Below are 20,408 nucleotides of genomic sequence, written 5' to 3' on the forward strand. Positions count from 1 at the left end.
CCTCCCACACTGGCAAGTTTGCTCAAAGAAAATCATATGAAAATGGAAAAAACATTGTTCTAATGATCTGTCCTGCTTTTAGTACTTTCAGTGAGCATCTCTCACATGGTTTTATTCCCAGCAGTGACTACAGTAAAAGCTAGCAGAACCTTAAACCTCACTTCCAGGATCTTTTTTTTTTTTTTCCCCCACAGCTGTATGAATCATGTCACAAAATAATTAGTTGGAGATTAAAATGGTTAACTGATACCGTTTTCCTCTTAATTCTTTCTGATCTGTCTTGTATCACAGGCAGTGATGAAGCTGACTAATGCGAAGGCCCTTATCTCTAGCTGCCTTCCTGTGAGGAGCTCTTGTGCCAACCTACTGGTGCAGAACAATGATAGCTCAAAGGTATGTTGAAATGAAATAATATTGATCTTTTCTTATGCATCATCCATAAATGTGTTTAGTCATCCGGGACAAAGTGGGACAAACATCCAGAGGACAGGAAGAGAGATTTGTAGCTTTATTTTCCAAGTCATTTGTGTAAAAGATGTAGTCATTACAGATGAAATACTATCAAGCATGGCGCCCTGGAAATGTCTTGGCCTCCAACACAAAGAATCTTTCAAGTGAATACGAGCGTGCCGCTCTCCCGCTTTAATTGAATGATTGATAAAAATGTTCCTTGCTTGTTTATGAAATCTGATACATGCTATCTAACAAAGTGTGATAGGACTTTCGCCCACCAGTACTGGCCTGCCCCTCAAACCACCCTTAAAAATAGAATGATTACAATAGCATGTGTTTAAAGCGAACAAGCTCTGATAAAACAGGAAGAGGCTTGTTAAACTAATTTGGAATCAAGATTTTCCTGCTTTCAAGAGAGGATTTGGCCTTGAGCTCCTTATGAAAGCAGCCTTTTAAAAAGATGACAAATTTCATTGCTTTGTTTTTTGAACGCCTGCCTCTGATTGCGAGAACTGTTCGGTCACACACAAAAGTATGCGTTCTTCCACATCTCGTGAAGAGGAGACAGATGCAAGACCCGGTCCAAAGCCAAGAAAGCTTCGGCTTTTATTAGTCAAACAGAGCGTAATGGGTTGTTGTACAATGTAAACCAATGCTACTAATGGGTGAAAAGATCCTAATTATGATGTTTTCCACAGTGATGAGCTTCAAAAGCCAAAGAGAAGACATTTCAGACAATGTAAACTTCACGTTAAAGCCTTTTGGCCCTCGTATAAGCAGAAGTGAGTGACAATACAGGAAACATCTGGAAGTGGATCTACCGAGGTCTTCGGGGAGATGAGAGGGTGAGGATTAGCTTCCCCTTCCACACCGTCTCATGCGCTGGGAATCGTGTGGATTCTGTCGAGGTCTCCAAGCAGTGCCTGAACAAATAACGAAGTACATGAAGCAAAACAGCCGCAAAAATGAGACACTCAAAGCACATTGTAATTATCATGAGGTAATTTTAATGTGGTGTAAACATGGCTGTGCTGCAAAGTGAAAAATGCTAGTCTGTATTGAAGTTTGAGGTTAGGTTTTCCTCCATGGGTAACGGAGAGCGCTTATGTTTACTGTTTCAGTGGTTACTAGAAGGTTTGTGAAGCAGGCCTCGAAAACTTTGTTCTGTGCTGATCTGTTCTTCTCTGAGCTACATAAAGCTAGGCACATCTTTGATGTAAATAGGTCAATGACAAATAAGGAGGTCACAGTTTACTTAATGAGAAGTGTCAAATGGTGTAACCATCAAGTAAAAATGAATAAATTATTTGGTTGCATTTCATTTCGATGGTCCACTTTAGACATTCTGTAAGTAGCTTTGCAACTGCATGTCAACTATCTCTCATTAGAGTGTGAGTAGAGTGTGATTAAGGTTATGGTTAGTAAAAAAAGTTGACATGTAGTTGCAAAGTTACTTATAGTTAGTATAATGTCTAAGTGGACCATCGAAATAAAGTGTTAACAAATATCTTTCTTACATCTAGAATACACTCAGATAAGGTAAAAAAAAAAAAATACATTTTTCCATAAAAAAATAAAATGATTCCATAATTTAATCCCCGTCAAGCCATCCTGAAGTACGTATCTGACTTTATAAAATGGTCCTATCCTTGATTCTGATTGGTCAATAGCTGTGTTTTATTCACGATAAAACACGGCCATGACCACTTCACCCAACGGCTCTTTGTATCACTACACAACACCCTTAGCAATGTAGACTGTTTGTTCTCAATTGATATTGTTCATTGAAGCTTACTGTGTTATGTAGAAGAGTATTGTGAGAAAGAGATCGAGAGAGCGAGTTTATTACCTGCATTCAGATTTAGCATTTTCCTTCATCTCCATAATAAAATTTTTGTATAAATGTCCGCTGCGATATCTTGTCCTTTTAACAGTTAAGGGGTTTTCCCATGACTGACAGCGCTAGTCAAAGCATTTGTTAGTCGCGTCTTGTACAACAATTCAGTCTTTTCAATATAAAAGTCCTTGCGACTGAGTGAATCATTCATAAAGACAGTCTTTGCCGCCATCTAATGGTGTGATAATGTAACTTCTGTTGCTGTTCATGTTCAGGGACTATTTTTCCCGGCGGAAGGAAGGCTTTTGATGATTTTTACTTCATGAAAGTTGCATTGATACATATTTTTTGGATTTAATATTTCTATTATGTGGTAACCGTTTTATACAGCGCAGCCTCTCTTACATTATTGCTTACTTCTTCTTTCAGCCAAACACAATCAGAGTTATATTAAAAAATATCCTGGTTCTTCCAAGCTTTATAATGGGAGTGAATAGTAACTGAGATTTTAAAGCCCCCAAAAATCCATCCATCCATGTTTTTCTGTCTCTGTTTGACTGTCTGTCTGATTTTCCATCCATCCATCCATCCATCCATCCATCCATCCATCCATCCATCCATCCATCCATCCATCCATCCATCCATCCATCCATCCATCCATCCAAAAAGTAATCCATATAGCTCCAGGAGGTAAATAAAGGCCTTCTGAAGCAAAGCGATGTGTTTTTGTCAGAAAAATATACATAATTATAACTTTATAAACTATAATTGCTAGCTTCACTAGTAACGTCCATCCACGCGTTCACGAGAGAATCGAGTTTCGGTGTATAAAATCTCAGTTACTGTTCACTCCCATTATAAGGCTTTGAAGAGCCAGGATATTTTTTTTTAATTTTACTTCAATTATGTTTGGCTGGAAGAAGAAAGTCATATACACCTAGGATGGCTTGAGGGTGAATAAATCAATTTTTGGGTGAACTATCCCTTTAAATCATAAAGTTTTCTTATGGTTAATCCATTTGGCTTGAACTAAGCATTAGAAAAGTTGACACAGTCAGGAGGGTGTATAGGGGTCCTCTGAGATAATTTCCAGTTTTATGGGTCAACGAAATCATTTTCTGAAGGTTGGTTACACCCCACTGACATTGATTTGACACTTTTAATAAAATAATAATAAAAAAATTCTAACTACTTTTTTTCTGTATTACAATATATGGACAGTTAGACCATCTAAAACCCCCATATTTTTATTTTAAGCCCCACAAAAATATCCAAATGAGTTGTAAATTAAAAACTGAAGAGTTTTATTGTCCGTACAAATTTCTTTTTTAATGTATTTTCGAAAAATGTAATAGATCCTGACAAAAATATGAAGGTCACGTCATTGACCCAAATACACAACATGTGTTTGCGCATCGTTTTCCATTTCACTCGCTCTCACGCACAACCTTAAACTCCTCACGCCTTTGGTCACTTGCGTTTCTATACCCCACAAATCTCTCTTTCTCCGACTTACTTTCATTCATACACCCCGCAGTTAACTGTCTCCATCTGACATGCACATTTTCATGCGTCATCACTCGCACTCCCCCCACACTGTACACTGGCACTGTATTCCACTCACCCTCAAACTGCCACCACCCCCTCATACCCACTGCTCACTTTAACCACTCTGACTGAAAAAAGAAAGGTGTAGAAGAACTCTGAATGAAATACGTCTAAATAGGCATCTAGAAGGAATATGAGGAGATCACAAAAAGCAATCGGAGCGAGAAGCTTTGAGGGAGAGTGCCGTGAGGGAGAAAGTGCACAGTCATGCTCATGGAATGCGTGGGAGGAAGGGGCGGCTGGCGTGACTGCCCCATTTTTCACAGCCTTAATCAGAGACAGCTGTCAGTGTGAGGGGCGGCCGGCCGGCCGTGCGGGGGAGGGCTGGAGAGAGGGATGAGAGAAGAGGTGAGCGGTGCTTGTGTGCCCAGTGGAGTTGATTTATTTCTTTAACGGAGTGGAAACTCGGGGGGAGATGCGTAAGGAGGACGGGCCCACCTTCCATTTTACTCCTGCTGGATCACGTTTAGCGGCGTCTTCTTGCATCTCTGTTTAACTGTATACATGCACTCACCTCCATTTAACCCCACACGGGCCTCCTATCACATATAACACATTGCCCTCCTTCTTATATACAGCTCACCACATGTAGTAACAAATCTCGCTCCATTCACAGTCACAGAGCGCTCGTATACCCCATAGTTTAGAACAGTGAATCATAACATTATGGGTCCAGTGCTGTACTTACCATCTGTGACGTGCTTCATTGTACAATAACTTTCAGCGAGGTTGACTGTCCATGTCGTTCAACCCAAGTTGACGTTTGGTGCAACTTGCACAGTTAGCCTAATGTTAGTTCACTTCAGAATTTAAATTTCCTGATAATTTCCTCACCCCCGTGTCATCCAAGATGTTTATGTCTTTCTTTCTTCAGTCGAAAAGAAATTAAGGGTTTTGATGAAAACATTCCAGGATTTTTCTGTATATAATGGAATTTAACAGGTTGAAGGTCCAAATTATAAAGAGCTCTACACGATCCCAGATGAGGAATAAGGGTCTTATCTAGCGAAACGATTGGTCATTTTCTCAAAAAAAAGTAAAATTATGTACTTTTAACCAGAAATGCTTGTCTTGCACTGTGATGTGCCACGCATTACGTAATCACGTTGGAAAGGTCACGTGTAATGTAGAACGAAAAACTCCATCTCATTTTGTCCTCCAACTTCAAAATCGTTTGAGATCATTGTTTTACCCTTTTTTTTGTAATGGCCTTTTTAAAGAGTCTTTGCACGCCTTTCCAACATGATTATGTAATGCGTGACGCATCGCAGATCAGTGCAAGACAAGCATTGGTGGTTAAAAAAATATTTTTTTTTTTAGAAAATGACCGATCGTTTCACTAGATAAGACCCTTAATCCTCGTCTGGGATCATGTAGAGCTCTTTGAAGCTGCACTGAAACTGACATTTGGACCTTCAACCCGTTGGTAACTGTTGAAGTCCACTAAATCCTAACTGTCTTTGGACTGTCCATTTCAGGTGTTAATATGTGCCCTGTCTAACTTTTAACCAGTTTTGGGTAAGTTACTCTAAAAAACGTACTTAATTACTTGCTACTAATTACATCTTCAACAGTGTAGCCTAATTAATTAATTAATTACTCTTTATAAAAAGTATTTGATTACTTATTAATTTGGCTTGAAAAAGCCAATTTACTGTTATGCTATTTTCTTCTGAGACTAAAATTTCCAACTCTAACTCCTCCTAGAGCTTTAACCCTACATACTCCAAACTCAGGTGAAATCTTCATACTGTTCTGACTTGGTGTGCTATATCTTTTCTAACTGATCCGACTTACGGTTTTCCTAAAAAAGACTGTTGAAGCTCGGAAAAATCCCATTGACTTTCATTGACAGAATGTTCAAATGAGCCAAGATTGTTCAAACTCCAACTGTCAAAATTCAAAGTTAAACTACGGAAGCCCATTAGACTCAAAAACTCAATTAGAGTCAAGTGCCATTCTATGTACTATTTCTAATACATTGAAACTCATTCAAACTCATAAACTCTATCTATCTATCTATCTATCTATCTATCTATCTATCTATCTATCTATCTATCTATCTATCTATCTATCTATCTATCTATCTATCTATCTATCTATCTATCTATCTATCTATCTATCTATCAAACTAAATCTATCAACACCCTATCAACCACCCCGAGTACCCTAGCAACCGCATAGCAACACCTTAGCGACCACCCCGAGTACCCATAAACTACGGAAGCCCATTAGACTCAAAAACTCAATTAGACTCAAGTGCCATTCTATGTACTATTTCTAATACATTGAAACTCATTCAAACTCATAAACTCTATCTATCTATCTATCTATCTATCTATCTATCTATCTATCTATCTATCTATCTATCTATCAAACTAAATCTATCAACACCCTATCAACCACCCCGAGTACCCTAGCGACCGCATAGCAACACCTTAGCGACCACCCCGAGTACCCTAGCAACCGCATAGCAACACCATAGCGACCACCCCGAGTACCCTAGAAACCACATAGCAACACCCTAGCGACCACCCCGGGTACCTTGGCAACCGCATAGCAACACCCTAGCAACCGCGTAGCAACAATATAGCAACCACCCAGAATAACTTAGCAACCATCCCGAGTACCCTAGCAACCGCATAGCAACATCCTAGCAACCACCCCGAATACCCTAGTAACTACATAGCAACATTTTAGCAACCATTCAGAGTACCCTAGCAACACCTTAGCAACCACACAGAGCACTCTAGTACTCTATCAAAATTACTAAACTAAAACTGAAACTTTCAAACTGAAAACTTTTAAAACTGCTTCAAACTTTCTGGACCGGCTTTTTCAAGCCAACTTTTTATCTAGTTTCTAATTACTTTCTAAATCCCATATCAACCTCAACCAATTGAACAATACAAGGATAGACACGAAACTGCACTTTTGATTCTTTCAAATAAACAATATGCAATTGCATAAATTATTCTTGAACTGACCAAAGTGTGTAAAGGGAGAAAGTTACATTAAAAACATACATATAACATTACATTTTGATGTTAAATCCACTATTGCTTTATATAGAATTGTTTTATAGTATATACATCAAAAGTAACTGTGATTAAATTACAGAAAAGTGTTATCCATTATTTTACTTTTCAAGGGAAAAGTTCCAACACTGCTTTTAACTAATAATCAATCTTATTTTAGTTAGTGAAATGTTGTGTCTATGTTATGTCATAAAGTCGCTCATTGACTTGTATGTGGTCAATAAGCAGTTTCCTGTTGTATTCTCTTAATGAAACTTTTTTTCTCCATTATGATAACAGGAAAGTTGACTTTATGCCAGTCCCCCACCCTCCATTTTACATCATAATCTATTTTTGACTTTTTGTAATGGCTTCCTTTCAGAGGGAGAGGGTTCAAGCCTTCATTCATACTGCACAGGACCTATTCACGTACCTCATTCTAGTTTCTGTCCTCCTCAAAGCAGAATTTGGTTGTTCTGAGGATGATACTGGACTTTGGGTGGTCATGGTACTTTATATCACACAATCCCATTCACCCAGCATGCCGAGAGCGTTTCAGCCTCACACAGGCGCTTGTGTGTTTAACAGTCGAATTCCAGTGATGTCACAATCTTCGCACCTCATCATAACGATGGGTCCGTGTTTATACCAAGACAAAATAGAAACCTTAGGGAGGGAAGCGTTGCCTCGCAAAGACATGCAAACATGGCAGAGTAAGGAATAGCTCACTTTAAACAAGATAAACAGTAACTATGTGTAGCAAAGATGAAATAAGCAACGGTCTCACTTGTTTATCTCAACCGTTCAAGTGTTATGGAACCGTGGTGGAGTTTGTTTTGCAGTGGTACCTTGTGGTGCTTTGATTGGATTCTCCCTTTTTTGTTTTAGTTCGAAAGTCCCTGTTTATGTGGTCGGAGTGGGTTTCCTGTCTGCTGTGGTCACAGTCAGGGGCCTCATGGGAATGCTTGTGTCTAATGAGGCTGACGTTTTGTCTAATGACAGAAAACTGTTCAGATGACTCAAGCTCCCTCAGCAATAGGGCTTCCTCTTTACTCAGAAATTTTATTGTTGAGGTCGAGGAGCAATCTCTGATAAGGTTATTCTTTCCTTCAGCTGGGTCTCTTTTAACAGGTGCCTTTTGTTCCTTTTTCTATTTTTAAAGACTTTATTTTATATATATTATGCTATAATATACTATATTTTAATTGACAGTAAGTTACAAAAAATACTTAAAGTTGTGTCCTCCATAATACCATAATAACTGTCCCTTATTAAAATAAATGACTTCTCCATAAATAAAAATGTTGTCATAATGACATAATCTTTTCAGGAAGTGTTTTCTGTCTTTTTTAAAAAAATATCTTCATCTTATAAATTATCAGATCTTTTACCATAAATTTGCATAGTAAACAACAGATTATTGAAAAAATGATCATGACCAGTGTTGTAACGTATTACTAGTAACACAAGTTATGTAATCAGATTACTTTTTCAAGTAATAGGTAATACATTACCTTAAAATTTACAACAAAATACTTTTTCAAATTAGTAACGCAAGTTACTTTGTTTCCCCATGTATTGACTGACAGCTCTCCTGTCCGCATGTTGAGAGAAATCATAAGTGCAGAGTCGTTGTTTGCACAAAAATGATGGTTATAGTAGTTCTACACTAAATGTGAAAAAGCATTTACTCATCTCACTTGGACAAAAACAGACTCAGTATTCCTCAAAATGAATAAAAACAGTAAAATGCAAACTCAGAATATTACGCTATCCTGTAATAATAATTAACTATGTTAAATAATACAAATATACTTTATGTATTTAATCTCACTTTATTAACCAATGTCTTTGCTGCTGACCTTCAATAATCCAATTCAACCATACTAATAAGCAAAAATGACTTTAGAAAAACATCACATTTGTGTTAAATTTGTTGTTGTTGTTGTTGTTGTTTTTATTGCTGCGCCCTCTACTGTACAGGCGTGAATGTGCATTTCCTTCAGCCTGAGGCTTATTCATTTCAGTTTTGGTGTGAAAGGGCCTTTACATTTGCCAAAAATATATTTAAAAAATGTCATTATTAAAAAACAAACAAGCAAGCCCAGCCAAAGTGATCAAAAAGTAATGCAAAAGTAATGTAATGCATTACTTTCCACAAAAAGTAACTAACGCAATTAGTTACTTTTTTGGGAGTAACACAGTATTGTAATGCATTACTTTTAAAGTAACGTTCTCCAACACTGGTTAGTAAAGGCTAACCTTAAACTGTAAAATAGCTAAATTATAACTAAAACTGTCAACCCTGTTACCTCTCTCTCTCTCTCTCTCTCTCTCTCTCTCTATATCTATATATATATATATATATATATATATATATATATATATATATATATATATATATGTATGTATTGCGTATATCCCAACATCTATTCATATTCATTAATTCATCAAATCACACTTACATGACATGTATTTTCAACTTCAGATCTCTGTTTAAAGGCACAATATGTAGTTTTTCACCACTAGAGGTCACTTGTCTTCACGTCTACATCCGGTGGAAAAGAATCCGACAAGACTCGGGCAGAAATCATTTTAATGGATGAGCTAATGTATTAAAGGTGCCCTTGAGTGATTTGAAAAAACATTTTAAATTGTTCCCTGATATCTACATAGAGGGTAAGTGGCTTTTTTATGGTCGAAAATTGTCCAGATATGGTTTTACAGCTTCATTTATAACCCCACAAATAGCCCCTAGAATGAAAAGGTCTGTTTTTGCCTTATTTGGAAGGCTCATGAATAGTAATATGGTGCTCCGCTCTGATTGGCTGTTTCACTGTTCGGCTCCTTCCAGTAGCTCACACTGATAGTGAACAAATCTGTACTGTACGGCGTGAACGATGGAGAGTTTTGGTATTCAACCTTATATGTTTGAGCCTGTTTCTGACGAAGATGCAGATGTAGAGGAACAACCAATTTTGTTGCGATTGGCCTTGGAGGTTTTTGAGTGGTACATTTTCAGTATGAACCTGCAAAACGTAACTTTTACGTCAATGGAACTAGCATATAGCGTTAACTTTACACTATAACTCATAACGTCAGTATTTGCAACTTTGTTTTTAGCATTGTAAAAAAAAAAAAATTGTAATAATGTGTCGCTGTATGGTTTTACAATGATAGCTTCTTCACTTTGCAATAACAACTCTAAACAACAAACTGTGTAGCGCGAAAATTTGTTTCTAATATATTGACATTACCGATATGATTTTAAATTTGATTTATTTAGCCAACCAAAGTAAAGCATAGAAGACATTCCAAAAAAGCAGTGTCATGTTTACTACTCAGCTGCTGTAGTGTGATTACGATTTAGCTATTAGTAACATTAATGTTGTTAGCTCACTAAGAAACTTTACATTTAATCAGAAATAGTTTCTACAGCCAAGATGTGGATAAAAGCACTACTTACTGCTTGCGGGAATATAGTTGGAATTGCCCCTTTCTTCAGTGTCAAACGCTGAGCGAAGCCTGCTTGATATTGTCCCAGGTTGGAAAAGCTGTCCGCGGTGAAATGGGCAGAGCAAACTAACAACTTTGAGTTAAATTGTTCCGGTATCCGGTTATAGATAAACATCAGCCATGCCTTTTGACAGTTTTTTTCTGGAGGAAGACTATGAAAAGTTTTCACATCCCCTGCACAGTCTGGAACATAATATTTATTTCCATGATCTGCCATTTTCGCTGTTATCCTCGCTTGGCTTGTTTCTCCACTCTGCCTGCAGAACATCCGATGATTCCGCTGGGCGGTTCTGCCTGGCCTGGATCATGAGCATATGCAAATATTGGGGGCGGAGTCCCCGACTGTTACGTAACAGTCGGTGTTATGTTGAGATTTGCCTGTTCTCCGGATGTATTTTAAACAAATGAGATTTATATAAGAAGGAGGAAACAATGGAGTTTGAAACTCAGTGTATGTATTTTCCATGTACTGAACTCTTGTTATTTAACTATGCTAAGGAAAATTAAATTTTTGATTCGAGGGCACCTTTAAAGATTTATTAACATTACTGTAGTATGAAGCAGAGTGTGGCTGAAAGCCGTCTGAGCGGAACGAGGCCACTGGAGAGATTGCTAATGAGAGACGAGTGCGACACACGGCTCAAGAGCAGCGGAGCTTTAAAACATGTAAAACATGGAACTCGCTGTAAATCAAAAAAATGAGATTCAAACAATAAGACTTAATGTGTTGAGCTATATAACAATTATGTCGATTAATGTATCCAAACAGTTGCTCACCTGTCTAATAAAACACATAATATATTAAAGCGTCTTTGGTGTTTCCATGGTTTACGGAAATCGAGGCTAACGCGGGTATGATGTCATTGATAGGCGACGCACGGACAGTCGGACAAGTTCCGTGTCCTGGTTAAAATTGCTTATTTCTCTGGATGTAAACATTCTTTGAAACATTTAGGATAATGTAAGTACACAAGTCAACAAAATATATAACACTGTTCTAGTGGTTTTTGGATATTTTAATCCAAAAATCTTACATATTATGCCTTTAACTGTTTAACTTTAAATCTTCAAAACAGAAAAACACCCTTTTTGTAGAATGACCCAGCTGGTGACATACATTACATTCTGAGTAACAAATGAACAATGAGGCTTGAGTTCATTGTGCTTTGCAAAAGCAGGGTTGATGTGAGGTAAAGGTAAATTCTGAGAGCAGCTGAAAATAGGGCAACAAGTCTTTGTTGTCAGTATTGTGTTTCGAAGTTCCACTTCCTAGGTGATAGTTGATGAGATGGTGATAATATAAAAGGCTTGATGTTATAAAAACATTAATGGTGCAAAATAAAATGTGATTAGTGCATGTAATATATTAACAGATGTAAATGTGGCATGATGTGTGTTGCCACAAGGTCAGATACTCTTGGTGTTTTCCCCGATAACCCCCTCTGAAGTGCAACCAAACTGCTACCAATGTCTGTCGACGTGCCATGTGTGTGTTCTATTTTGGTTGTGAAGAACTCCCCTCATCTGTCAAAGAGCTGCTCATTTCCTGCGTGCATACTGTTATCTGATGGTATAACTTTGTGTGGTCTCTTCTTTGTATAGAAGTGGAACTTAAACATGGTTGACTTTGTGGCTGTCTTAACCATATATTTTTACTGTGATAAAGGGAACATTTAAAGGGCATTATGCCCTATATATTTTTTTTTTGGTCTGTCTCCATGGTAATGGTACATGCTTGTGTATCTTTACGTGTGCAGACATGCACTTTTATTTGCTTTTATGATTTTATACATGTCTTTTGCACGCCCCTTCTTACAAAAGTGACTCAGAAGACAGTAAACATATTGCATAAGTGATAAAACACAGAAAATAATGCTAAAAACACAAGTGCTAAAGCCTGGAACACCGTAATGTATCATTTCAAACAGTACTGATGCATTTTAAACGTAATTTTAAGCAAAGCCCTAAATCTTGTACATTGGATCATTTAAGATGAGAAATAATAAAAGGTCAGTGAGTCTGCAGTTTACTAGCACTGATAGCAAGAACAATATTTGCTTATCCTGCAGGTGAGTTGAGCAAGACAAGAAGTGTTATTAATGGAAGTTTTTTGGTCACTCTTTATTTGACTGCATTCACGTTATTGTGTAAGCACATGAGTAAATATTGAGTGGAACAACAAGTAGGCCTACTTAGTATGTATAATTATTAACTTAACTAGATAGACTTTGTTACAAGTACATAAGGAACATCGAGACTAGTTGTCCTACTTTTTACTGTAGTTAATATTTCTCAGGCTGTTTATTTATGATAATCATTTATAAGTCTTGGCTTCAAAAAAAGATACAGATCATAAAACACACTTTTATATTAAATGAGAGTACGTACATGGTTTAAGTTTTCACAAGTTGCTGTTAAACAGCCTATATTATTTATTTATTTATATATATGAAGACTTTAGATGCTGAAATTTTCTTCTAAAATGAGCATTTTTATCAAGCTTGTATGTTTAAATTCAGCTATTTCACTTTAATAGCAATGAAAAGGACTTAGTAACCATTAAAGTGAAATTACTGAACCTTAACATACAAGCTTGATAAAAATGCTCACTGTAGAAGAAAATTTCAGATGGCTTTAGTAACCTGAAATCTTCATATTTCATATATATATATATATATATATATATATATATATATATATATATATATATATATATATATATATATATATATATATATATATATATATATATATATAAATATAATATATATCTTTTTCAGAAATAGTAATATTTTTAAATATTTTTACAATTTCAAATAATTTTAAAATTTATATATATTTATATATAATTTATATTTATATATAATTAATCGCATATTTGTAGTAATAGGCAACAATTACCTATTTTTCTTTTATGCCAAAAAATTATTAGGATATTAAGTAAAGATCATGTTCCATAAAGATATTTTGTAAATTTTCTACCATAAATATATAAAAAAATTCATTTTTGTGAGTGGATATGCATACAAGGACTTAATTTGGACAAATTTAAAGGCGATTTTCTATATTTTAAATTTTTTGCACCCTCAGATTACAAATTTTCAAATAGTTGTATCTCGGCCAAATATTGTCCTATCCACAAACCATTCATCAATGGAAAGCTTATTTATCCAGCTTTCAGATTATGCATAAATCTCAATTTCAAAAATTTGACCCTTATGACTGGTTTTGTGGTCCAGTGTCACATTAATGTTTTTAAAAGAAGTCTCTTCTGCATTTATTTGATCCCAAATACAGTAAAAAAACAGTAACATTTTTACAATTTAAAATGAATACAACATTTTCTATTTGAATATATTTTAAAATGCAATTTATTCTTGTTATGCTCAAAAACATTATTATTATCAATGTTGAAAACAGTTGTGTACAGTTTTTTTTTTTCCTCTGGATTTTTTTGATGAATAGAAAGTTCAAAAGTTCAGCTTTTTCAGTTTTTTTGGGGGAAGAAATTAATACTTTTATTCAGCAAGGATGCATTAAATTGATCAACAGTGACAGTAAAGACTTTTATAATGATACACAATGCTCAGCATAAATGAGTACACCCCCTTTGAAAAGTAACATTTTAAACATTATCTCAATGAACACAATGACAATTTCCAAAATGTTGACAAGACTAAGTTTAATATAACATCTGTTTAACTTATAACATGTAAGTAAGATTAATAATATAACTTAGATTACACGTTTTTCAGTTTTACTGTGTGATGCAAAAATGAGTACACCCCACAACAAAAACTACATCTAGTTCTTTGTATGGCCTCCATGATTTTTAAGGACAGCACCAAGTCTTCTAGGCATGGAATGAACAAGTTGGCGACATTTTGCAACATCTATCTTTTTCCATTCTTCAAGAATGAGCTCTTTTAGAGACTGGATGCTGGATGGAGAGTGAAGCTCAACTTGTCTCTTCAGAATTCCCCATAGGTGTTCGATTGGGTTCAGATCAGGAGCCACTGAATCACTTTCACCCTGTTCTTCTTCAGAAATCAACAGTGGCCTTAGATGTGTGTTTAGGATCATGTTGGAAAAGTGCATGGCGACCAAGGGCACGGAGTGATGGTAGCATCTTCTCTTTCAGTATAGAGCAGTACATCTGTGAATTCATGATGCCATCAATGAAATGCAGCTCCTGACACCAGCAGCACTCATGCAGCCCCACATAAGGACACTGACACCTCCATGTTTCACTGTAGACACCATGCATTTTTCTGTGTATTCTTCACCTTTGCGACGCCATACAGTTTTGAAGCCAAAAACATTTATCTTGGTCACTCCAGAGTCCCAGTAGCCTTCATCTTTGTCAGCATGGGCCCTGGCAAACTCTAGATGGGCTTTTTGTTCCTGGGCTTTAGGAGAGGTTTCTTTCATGGACGGCACCCATGCATGCCATTCCTCTGCAGTGTACGCCGTATTGTGTCATGGGAAACAGTCACACCAGTTTGGTTTTCTACTTCTTTAGATAACTGCAGTGAAATTGCATGCCGATTTTCTTCGACCCTTCTCATCAGAAGACGCTCCTGCTACAGTATTCTGACTGATAAGTAAAGCTTTGCTGATCTTCTTGTAGCCTTCACCTTTCTGCTGTAAAGAAATTATTTTCTTTCTCAGGTGACATTTCTCTTCCATGTAGTGCCATTGCTGACAGCATGAAATGGGAAGGGGTTTTAATACCCTTTTATAGTCATCTGTCTGCTGGACACCAGTGTGATGAATAATTACACTCACCTGTCATTGAATTTGTAGTCTAAAATGTAGCTTTGCTCCAGAATCTTTCAGTGGGGTGTACTAATTTTTGCATCACCCTAATTTGAGTAAAACTAAAAATTTTGTTCTTTAAGTTATATTATTAACCTTACTTTCATGTTATAAGTTAAACAGATGTTACATTAAACTTAGTCTTGTCAACATTTTGGAAATTGTTTTTGTGTTCATATATATATATATATATTAGACACACACACAGATTTTATGAATGCCATTGGACTTTGTGAGTTAACCTCTCCTCTTTGTCCTTACATGTCCTCTGTTATCAGGCAGAAAGGTCCTGTTGACCCAGCCCTGTGCTGCTTTTAGGGGGAGGGGCGCTGTCTCTGACTCAACACACTGTCTCCCAAAGGTCAAAGTTCAAACCCAATAACCTAATCCCATTGGGTTTATTTACCCGCATTTCTCTGCATTGCTAAATCTCTCCTGAGTGACTTGTATCATGGACTCTCGGCCAAGCTAAACACACCCGTACGATATTGACCTCATCTCTGAAGCTCTCCCATCTCTACTTTAATTCCAAAACACAATCAGGATATCATTTGTGGTAATCATGGTTTGATCAGGTGATTGTTATCTTCTATAAGACTTCCCTATATCGAAAAAGGGAGCTTTCTTGGTACTTTCCAGGGCACTTTCACTTTTGCGTCTGTGGTAAATAACATGGTGTATTTACTTAACTGTTAAAGATGAGAGCTGCTGCATGAGTCATTTTGTAAAGCTGGCTTTAAAGTTTCACACTGTAGACTGCCCTTTAGTGGTTTCACTCCCTCATCCACCTTCCATAATCTCATTCATTTGCCCATGATAATCAGAGATCTGTTGCTCTCTCGAAAATAAAACAGTCAGAGATGAAAGTCGAAAGTAACAACAAGTAATCTCAGCATTCACACTGACGTCTAAAGAGAATGATTTTAGCATCAGCATTTAGCTTTTGTTGCTGTTTCTTATGATGTCTGTGTATTATGTAAAGACTTTTTGTATTTTGGAATAAATTTGTGGTCTGCACTGAGAAAGGGTATGTGGTGCATCATGTTTTGTACTCTGTTCTGTGCGGAACTTGAGGTCACACATGAAAGGAAGTGAGATCACATCCTGCCCTACTATACCAAGTGGAAAGTGGCCTGAAAAAGAAGCCCCCAAATTTCCTTGATCATGATCATCATGATTATGGTTCAATCAGTCTTACTTGAGGTGACAAATATAAATTTCCCTCCTATTGCAAAAAAAAAAAAAAAAAAAAAAAAAAAAACCTAAAGAAATGTCACTAAATATAGCATTACTTCATACATACTCGTATGAAAAACAAGTTCATTTTAGCACACTTCTAAAAATAGAACTTATTACGGAATACTATACTTCAGTAAGTACAAAAGTTAATCAAATCCATGAAGTACTTTACATGTAATTACAATGCACCAGCATGTATGTACATATTAAGTATTGTACATGAGTACATAGGCCACCTAATATAAAGTGTGACCAAACTTTTATTTGACATGATCACAAAGTGCACTTTTTAAAAGTGTACTTAAGTCTGTTACGAAACAGTCATGAAAGTATAACCTCTTAAAGGGATAGTTTACCCGAAAATGAAGATTATCCCATGATTTACTCACCCTCAAGCCATCCTCTTTCAGATGAACACAATCAGAGTTATATTAAAAAAATATCCTGGCTCTTCCAAGCTTTATAATGGTAGTGAATGGGGGTGAGATTTTGAAGCCCAAAAAAATGGATCTATCCATCATAAAAGTAATCCATACGGCTCCATTGAGTTAATAAAGGCCTTCTGAAGTGAAGACTCGTGTATGGCCGTTACCAAAAGCTAGTGATTATAATTTATAAAATTACAAATATGTTTTTTTTTTCTTTCAAAAACGCTTTGCTTTGCTTCAGAAGGTTTTTATTAACCCCCTGGAGTCATATGGATTACTTTTATGATTGATGGATGGATTTTTGTGGGCTTCAAAATCTCGCCCCCCATTCACTACCATTATAAAGCTTGGAAAAACTAGGATATTTTTTAATATAACTCCGATTGTGTTCATCTGAAAGAAGATAGTCATATACACCTAGAATGGCTTAAGGGTCAGTAAATCATGTGATAATTTTCATTTTTTGGGTAAACAATCCTATTGAGTGGCTTTTTAAATCATTAATATTGTATTATCTGCAAATACAACTTTTTTAAAAAAAAAAATCCCATTGTGTAATATTTAGGCTAAACTATATTTTCAGTGGTGTATAAAGACCTTACATAATGAACCATTTTGTTCGTATTACCTTAGAATGAGCCATTTCTATCTACACACATCGAATCTCCTTACATCGAAGCCGCCATTTTGCGCCGCCATGTTTCTACAGTAGCCCTAAATGGACAAACTGCTCTACAAAGCACATTTGCTTGACTGACCACTCACTGCTATCTCAGACGACATATTTGTCTTGTGTCGGCCACCGTAGCTTCTCTATATGCTTCGGGACTGAGCTGTTGGTTGCAATTCACAACCTCACCTCTAGGTGCTGCTGCTTTAAATATACTTTTAAGATTTGAAGTTCACTTACAAGTGCACATTCATAACAATTAAGCACACTTTTTATCACAAGTGTAAATACACATAATTTTTTTGGTAACACTTTACAATAAGGTTAATTTGATAACATGAATGTATTAACTAACATGAACTAACCATGAGCAATACATTTGTTACTGTATTTGTTCAACTTTAGTAGGGCTGTCAAACAATTAATCGCGATTAATCGCATACAAAATAAAAGTTTGAGTTTGCCTAATATATGTGGGTGTACTGTGTGTAATTATTATGTATATCTAAACTATTATTATGTTATAAACTATAATTATTATGTATATATAAATCTAAATATTTTGTACAAAAATAACATATTTTTTTTTAAATATATACATTAATTTGTGTGTATTTATATATACATAATAATTACACACAGTACACCCACATATATTATGCAAACTCAAACTTTTATTTTGTATACGATTAATCGCGATTAATCGTTTGACAGCCCTAAACTTTAGTTAATAAAAATACAGCAGTTCATTGTTCATGTTAGTTCACAGTGCATTAACTAATGTTAACAAGATTTTAATCATGTATTAGTAAATGTTGAAATTAAAATTAACAAAGATTAATAAATTCTGAAGAAGTGCAGTTCATTATTAATTCATGCTAATGTACTAATGTTAACTAATGAACCTTATTGTAAAGTGTTGCCATTCTTTTTAACTGTATTTTTTAGTTACTGAGTGTATATAATTCCAAACCAGTTTTTCTTTAGAACATCATATAGAGTCACCAATGAATGCTGTATTTATTCATTATTCATTTTAGATGAAATGACTCATTCTGCGATCAACATGACATCAGCAGCATGTTAGTCTAGACAGAGGTGACACCTCACATTTCTTTATCATTTAGGACACATATTAATTTCATAAAAGTATGCCAGGCTCAGCCTGAAGCTAAAGAAACAGCATGCTATGCTCTGGATATTGGTAGCCCCCCCCCCCCCCCACCCCCACCCCCCACCCCCACCCACTCTAATACAAGCAAGTCATTATTTCATTTCTTCTTGAACTGCAGTTTTGAATGCCAGATCCAATGAGGTTTTATCTGTCGTGATTTACACCACATGAACTCTATCCTCCCAAACCCTGAGGAGCATTTCTGATCTGTTTATTATTTCCTCACAGCTGAAAAAATAAAGTAAAATCATCCAAAAACCTGTCTGAATATTCCAAATTAATGTAGGTCAAAGCGCTAGTTTCTAAATGAATGTCTTATTTAAAAAGTTTCTAAATGACTGAGGATAATCATCATTGTCCGCGGTGTTTATGGAGTATACCAAATGTAAATGACTGAAAGCAAGAAAGTCTTTGAAGGTTTGATTCTTTTAAATATTGCAAATATCAGTGTATTCGTGCACGTAAGAGTGTTTCTACATGTGCGAGAGTTTTTATGTGTGCTTACAAATGGGGCAGGATGTTCTGAGGTTACTCTGTAAAGTGCAGATATCGGCCTCTATTGCTCTCTCGCACATGTTTTATCTCACTGTGGAACATGCAGAGGAGTTTATAAGCACTGTGTACTGTTTCATGTCTCGGTGCATATACATGAGCGCAGGCGCGCACAGCCCACAGTAATGCACAAATTTAACCCTTTCCGTGCCCACGTAGGAAAATCCTTTTCACTTTACTTCAAAAGTAACACCTCCTAAATCATCGCTAATGTCTTGTTTACTGGAATATGGTTCCAGCACAATGCTGCAGAGATTTTAATGTTCCAATGAAAGCTGAAACATTGTGACATACTGTATAAATATCAGCCTGTTATTTCCATTCCAGTGCTCTGTGTGTTTAGTCTGATAGCTGTGAAGTGATCAGAACTCTCTGATGACGTGGCTACGGTTCACGGCAAGATGTGGAGGTCAGTGACGTACGGCGGGGGGACCGGAACGTTTGGGAACATTAGCTGGTCCGTTTTGTTACACTTTATTTTAGGTGTTAGGGTTAGTAGAATATGCTGGCATGTATTTGCAAAGTTGCTTATGGTCAGTAGAATGTCTGTTGGGGAGCACCAAATAAAGTGTTAGGAGATGTTAAGCAGATACTAGCTAGTTTGCATGTAGTTGCAAAGACACTTCAAATTAGAAGAATGTCTAAAAGTTGAAATAAAGTTATTAAAGGCCCACTGAAGTGCATTGGAATGTGCAGCTTTATTCACTGTTGACGTAATTTCCAATGAAACAGGAAGACAGGGCCTTTTTTTCAAAATAGCCAATAGCATTTCGCCTTGATCACAGGTCAGCCAGAGCTCGTAAAACCCAATTTTCCTCATAATCTCTAACCGTTTGTCCTCCATATTGCTTTAAAATATAGCGAATGTGTCAAATGTTTTGTGCTGACTCGTGTGTATGATACGCTTTGTGCTAGCGTGTCTCTGGACCTGAGCAGACTGTGCCCGTGCCTTGGGGGTTCACGTGACACTAACGTGGAAACGGACTGCATTCAATTCAGTTCACATTTATTTGTATAGCGCTTTTCACGATACATATCATTTCAAAGCAGCTTTACAGAGAGTGCATGTCAACATTACAATATAGAGAATCTGGTA

The 20,408-nt window shown here is 36.3% G+C and overlaps 1 protein-coding gene across 1 annotated transcript in view; it reads left to right on the forward strand.

Moving 5' to 3' along the window:
* The first annotated feature begins 387 nt into the window (after positions 1-387).
* Positions 388-20,408, forward strand: part of plekhh1 (pleckstrin homology domain containing, family H (with MyTH4 domain) member 1) — a 145,868-nt gene continuing 125,847 nt past the window's right edge. Inside the window, exon 1 of the mRNA XM_067368034.1 lies at positions 388-393. The gene's annotated coding sequence lies outside the window, so the exon portion shown is untranslated. The remainder of the gene's footprint in view (positions 394-20,408) is intronic.

Source organism: Chanodichthys erythropterus, chromosome 18 (genome assembly GCF_024489055.1).
Source record: "Chanodichthys erythropterus isolate Z2021 chromosome 18, ASM2448905v1, whole genome shotgun sequence".
Lineage (NCBI taxonomy): Eukaryota > Metazoa > Chordata > Actinopteri > Cypriniformes > Xenocyprididae > Chanodichthys > Chanodichthys erythropterus.